The sequence below is a fragment of the Ammospiza nelsoni genome, chromosome 1, assembly GCF_027579445.1.
Source record: "Ammospiza nelsoni isolate bAmmNel1 chromosome 1, bAmmNel1.pri, whole genome shotgun sequence".
In the NCBI taxonomy this organism is placed as follows: Eukaryota; Metazoa; Chordata; class Aves; order Passeriformes; family Passerellidae; genus Ammospiza; species Ammospiza nelsoni.
The window spans coordinates 114,427,595-114,433,835 of record NC_080633.1 but is presented as its reverse complement, the minus strand read 5'-3'; the positions used below and the strand labels follow the sequence as shown (position 1 = coordinate 114,433,835).

Here is a 6,241-nt window from a genome sequence, read left to right as displayed (position 1 = left end):
TAAACAGCCTCAGCTCCCTCAGCTGCTCCTCATATGAATTACTCTCTAGATCCTAAAAAGAAATGTGAGGTTTCACTGGAAGTCAGTGGTACTTAGGCTCTAAAGCTACTTACATGCATTTAAAGCTATATTCAGTGATTTGACAATAAGCAATTTATAGATAAACTATTATTTCTAAGCTAAACAGGATTTCAGGCTAATTTTAAGATTATTCTAAAGTGTCCCTAAATCTACTAAGATAGGTAACTTTATCATTACACCGATTATTATCTAAATATATTTACACGAATATGCATTTTTTAACACCTGTTTTAGGCTGTTTCCAGTGTTCTTAATAAAAAGTTAGATATGATCTGTGTACTGTCAGGATGACTCCACACCATGCACACCTATGTATATATACACACCATTCCATTCCACTGAATGCTTTTACTGTTGTGTAAAAAAGCTTCTTTACTTTCTAGAAATGGAATCTGTTCTCATTCTTCACAGGAATGACTGCTTCTCCCTCCTAGAAAAATGGTGGAGCTGATAACCCAGAGTTTGCATGGGATGTAGATATCTGTTAAAGGCCTTCCTTTAAATCAGGTACGTAAAACGATTTCTCACAGCCCTGGGTAATGCTTTATCATGGGGACTTTCTCAGGATCTTGTTCAAGGGACAGGAACACAATTTTGATCAGCTCCCTGATAACCAGCTCAGATTTCTGTTTTCCCAGACTTGGACCCTACTTGTTTTACCATCTGCAGAAATTACTTGGGAAAACTTAGAGTTTAAGGTTTTAGAATATAATAATATTTATAAAGCAAGATGGAGGTTTTAGGGTGGAGGCTGGTTCTTCTTTACCTTCTTTTTCACCTTCCTCCTCATGGATTTGGGTTGTATTGAGTAATTGGATAAAGAAGTCTGCATTGCAGGCATGGATGGTTGGTTATTGGGTTAAAAGTAAAAATAATTTAGGTGTCATTTCTCAATTGGAGAGTTTATCCTTAAAAGATCTTGTAGAGAGAGACACATCTCCATTTTTACCTTGTTAAAGTACTGTAGAACTCACAGCTTGTGACACTGTAATATAGATAAGAACTAATAAACATCTGAGTCCAAACAAGAAATACCATCTTGTGATTTAATCCCAACCTTGACAGAAAAGAAGCAAAGAATCCATTACTTTTCCACTTACAAAATGTCATCCCAGAATGTACTTCTGGGACTGCAAGACTGCATGCACTGATAGATCCCCAAACCAGTGGAAAAGCTGCTTCTTAGACAGAAGGACAACCTGTAGGGGAATAGAATATAAGAAAATAAAGATAGTGCAGAAAGTAATCACGCCCTATGGAGTTGCAGCTGGGCCAATTATCAAAGATTAGGAGCAGGCCTGACTTTAACAGGCCACAGCTGTAACCAGTGAGAGGAAGAGTGCTATAAAAGAGCGGGTAGGTGGGTTGAGAAGGGAGCTGGGGTCTGTTGCCTCCTTTGTGAAGAAGAAAGAGGCAGTGCTCTGTGGAGCAGTTCACAAGAAACAGCAAGAAGGTGTGAAGCTTTTGTGGTAAGGAGTCAACAATATGGAGCCCCTGCAATAAGATGACAACAAAAACCTTTCTCTCTTTGTCTTGATTTTGGGCAAGGACCTGATTTCAGTTCTGTCTCCTATGGAAATATACCAACAACAAAACTCCTGAATATATTGCAGTGGGCCTCTCAGTCTCTTCTGCAACAGCCCCACACACTGCAACAGGTATGTGACCACAAATCTGCCTCTTCCAAGGTGAGTCCTTCGGGCTTTTGAGCGTGTGGTTTTCATCCTTGAAATATTTCATGGCAATGTGGGAAGAAGTGCTCTAATTTAGAAAAGATAAGGTGCTATTTATATGAAATATGTTTGTCTTTAATAACTTTAATATTGAAATGAGAAGAATTAATATTATGGCAATACAGTATTTGAATATTCCAATAATAGCTCCATATGTTCTGAGCTATTAACCACTTCCATGAAATGTTGCAAAGATAATACTTTTATAGACAATGAAGTGGAATTAAAAATGTAATTCTAAATTACATTGTGGGGTTCTAAGTTAAAGGGAGTTAAACTCAATGGCTTTTCAGACCTTTCTTTTTGTTAATAAGCCTAAAAAGCTTCTAAATATTTTTCATACCCAGTGAAGCATTCCGAGTTCAGCAATTCTAATGACCACAGGGAGTTACGCTTGTGAACATCTCTTGCATATAAATTAATGGCTGCTCAGGAAATTTGACAGTAGTTAATATTTCAGTTGTGTTTATAATTTTTTTTGTTAGCATTCTGAGAGGAATTAGAAATACAATTAATTTTGCTGTTCTGCTGAAGGGTTAGTTCATCAAAATTAAGTGATGTGAGAGCTGCCCAGCTCTCTGAAGCCATGCAGCCATTCCCATTAGGGCTTGTTTCTCCCTGCCATCAAGGTGGTTCTGCCCAATGTCTGGGTGTCATTTTGGATGTCTATCTGGAAAGCTGGCTTGCAAATATTGTGTTTTGACAGCTTGTCAACCACTCTTAGGAAGATTTCTCAGAAAACCTTTTTCCACAGAGTTTTAAATAGGTGTAAACTGCTGGATAGAAATTCAAGGGTGGGGAAGAGTGGAAAGGTATAGCCTCAAAAGTGATTGGCAACTGGCAGTACTGGAGTGTTTGAGTCTGGCTTTGCTATACAACAGCTGAGATCTTTCTTGTGTACTACTAAATAAATTTTAGGGTATTTATGATGTAAATGACGATAAGTTCAAGAGATAAAGTTTTGTCATAAAGATGTGTGCTTTTATTGTGGTAGAATTCAGGAGCTAGAAATTCTGATAGTAACAGGCACAGAAGCTTTTGAATCCCTTACTGCAAATTATAAACTTCAATAAAAATAACTTGGATGATAATGCAGATAAGTTTATCTTTATAGGAGGGAACACAGGAAACCAAACGTATGGTTTCTGAACTATATTATTAGAGAAGAATCATTGAGGGAAATGTAAGCTTGAGTTTGAGATTACTCAATCACTGTATTTCAGTCCCTGAACAAAATGAGGAAATGGGAAGGAGAAACAAATGTGATTAAAACTATGGGTAAATAGCCTGCTCAAGTAGGAAGAGATTATGTGATCTCAGCAAATATCTTGCCAAAAGTGGTGCCACCAACCCATTGAATTCAAGGCTTGCAAATAGCATCGTGTTGGAGCTCAAAGAAGAGACCAAAGGGGAAAAAACTGAAGAGCATGAGCCTGGAGATGAACAAATATAACCAGATGTGCATTTTTTTGTGAATGGCCTGCAAAAAGCCTGCTGGAAAACGGTGCCACCACTGGAGGAAGTGCCATCAATCATATGGGATGATTTCTTCACATCAGCTTTTTTTTTACCAAAGAGATTGATGACATCCATTCTGCCAGCTGCAGGCATAGACTAAGGTCTGCAGGTGCAGAATGGAGGCCATGAGGCAAATATATATATATATATATATACATACATATTTTTATTTTCCTCTTAATCAAGGTTAGCAGCTGGATTTTCTATACTGATAGCACCTTTTCCTCATGGGAGTGTCAGCTTTATCTTCTAGTATAAAGTGAAAGTGTTTTGAATTTTTGCATTATGCTGGATATGAATCAGCCAATTTTCTGTTTCAAGAAAACCTTCCTTGGTGTTCACTGCAGATGTTTTAGTACCCAAGTTTTGTAAAGTTGTGCTTCCTAAGCTTGGAAAAATCCTATGTGCCTGTGTTCCCTTGGCATCTAGGAAGCACATAAGTTTGTTTCTTACTCATGCCAGCAGGTTCATGATACGGTGGAATGAGATCTTTAAGGAGGTTATTGAATTTCACCCTGGCTATTGCAAGCTACATTCATATTAGACAAAAGAATTGAGGGAAAATGTAGGTTTGACAATTTCCTTTGTTTTGTAGCTGTAAGACTTTGTTGTGCTCGGAGTGTGCTTCCCATCCTGTCACTTACCCACAATGTTCAACTCCACTCTGAACTCCAGGACCTCCTTTGGGTGTCCTTATACAAGAGCTACAGCTTCTGTGTGTGAAGGACTTGGATTTCTAAAAACATAACCCTAAAGGATCCAAAAGGACAGAGAAAATGGGACTTCTAATGCAAGAGGCAGAATGAGGAATACTCAGAACCTCTCTTTACTTAAAGAAGGTGATGCCATATGATAGTTTCACTGCACTGAACATCCTTTTTGCCTGAAAAACTAATTTTGTTAGAAATTTAACTGGAAATGACTTCTCTTTGGTATCTTAATTTCCTTGCATTCATTGGAAGCTGCTATGTGGAATTATGTGTGTTGATATATTTGGGGCCTTTATTGCAGATGCTGTGTGCTTAACTTGCATGAGGAGTGGGCAATTTCTCTTGCACTTTTTCTGCATTCTTTTGGTGAAAACACTAGAAATTTTGATAGTATTTGACAGGCCTGGAATAAATGCCATAAAAATCACCTCTTTAGTTTTATATTATTGCTGAGTTTTTAGATTCTATAGTTCTTTCAGAAAACTTGGAAAGACCCACCCCCCCCAAAACACCTCAACCCCCCTTCTATTAATTTATTATCCATGAGTAAAGGGCTTCTGATTTCAGTGTCAGGAGGCAACAAACTCTAGAAGGCTCAAGTGAACCTGCATCTAGATGTGATCAGTGATTTTCTCTTGTAGCTGATGACCCTTTCTTTTTCCCCTCTGTGAAAAGACCAAATCAGAAGAGGGTTACAGGGAGTACAGAGGCTATTTGCAATACTTTTTTCCTCCTTTTTCTTCTTCTTGTTCATGACTTCTACATCCTAAATAGGTTTTTAAAGGTGTCCTCAGCTCTTTGTCCTCTGAATCATGCAGGCACCAGTGGAAAAATGCAAGTATCTGTTACATACTTTAAGGTGTGATGTGGGAAAAGGTTGCAACTTTTTAAATGGTTGCTGTTTCAGAGCAGTAAGGGAAATATACTTTAAAATATCTTAGGCATTTTATAGATTCATAAAATATATTGAAAGCTATGCCTAAAATTTACTGATTCACAATGTTTTTTGTCACTTAAGGTAGAGAAATGTAATACAAAATCATCTGTGTAAAAATGCCGTGCCACATGTCTCATGTATTTATAATGCTTTTAAATACACCATAAATATTGTTATTTAAAATGGGATTGTTTTATCAATGCTTAAGGTTTTTAGCTGTGATTATCTTTGGCCTGGGGTTTGCTCTGGGCAGCCATTTCAAGCAGAAGAGCCATGTGCAACTTTTCAGGTTATTTTCTATTGAGTTTGCAGTAAACTGCAGCCTGCTGCAAAAGCCTCTGGGGAAGAGTTGCACAACCTTATTGTTTTAAGTCTTCCTTCTATTTTGTCATCTAATACTACTAGAATGCTTTCTGTTCTACTGGCTGAGAGCAAGGGCACCAAGTTAATGTTATTGCAACTTTTGGGGCTTGCTGGGCACTAAATGGATTAGCTGTGTGGGGAGAAAAGAATTGCAGTGACATTTTGCATGGCTTCACAAAGAACATGCACATTTAGCCTGCGATTCTAATGGTACAAATGGTAGGTAATTGCCTTGCTCTATTTTCCAAGCCTGTTTACAGCTAGGATTCTGCCTCAGAGCAGCTGCCTTGTGGTTGCCACTTGACACCATGCTGACATCAGGTGTTTTTCTTTTTGAACATTGTCTAACTTTTCCAGCCTGAGAAGTAAGCCGCCTGCCAATCAGGCTTTGATGGTATCAAGAGGGCATTGTGGAAAACTTGATTCCTTGCTCTCTATTGTTCACCCTCATCCCTTTCCCCAGAATTTTCTATTTTTGGTGGGATAAAAATAGAAATAAAAATAAAATTTTAATAGAAATAAAATAAAAATTTTTTGACCTTATGTGAAGTGCTTTGTTTGGCTGGCTTTGCTCTGTGTGCTGGTTCTTGAGTTCCACTTCTGTGGTACTGAATTCTTCACCAAGCAGACATTCCAAAGAGTCAGAATATTTGTCTCAGAGTATGCAATTGCATTAGGAGACATCCAGAACTTGGTGAAATATTCAATGTTGTATGTGAGCTGCTATTCTGCACTGTTAAAACCTTTCCTGAAGGGATTGTGCTTAGAAAGTGTGTCGTGGCCAAGGAAAACTCAAAAATGTGAGTGATCCAGGATTCCTAAGAAGCTCTCAGGGTATACTTGTTTCTGAAAAACAAATATAGTATTGGTACTAATATGACTTGATCCCACTCCTATCA

At 37.9% G+C, this 6,241-nt stretch overlaps 1 long non-coding RNA gene across 2 annotated transcripts; it reads left to right on the top strand.

Moving 5' to 3' along the window:
• Positions 1-1,460: 1,460 nt before the first annotated feature.
• Positions 1,461-5,162, top strand: LOC132077569 (uncharacterized). Of its 2 annotated transcripts, none has more exons than XR_009419077.1 (3): positions 1,461-1,534; positions 1,630-1,739; positions 3,928-5,162. It is a non-coding gene; the product is annotated as an uncharacterized LOC132077569 (long non-coding RNA). The 2 variants fall into 2 exon arrangements; XR_009419078.1 differs by having other exon boundaries at positions 1,630-1,769.
• The last annotated feature ends 1,079 nt before the right edge of the window (positions 5,163-6,241 follow it).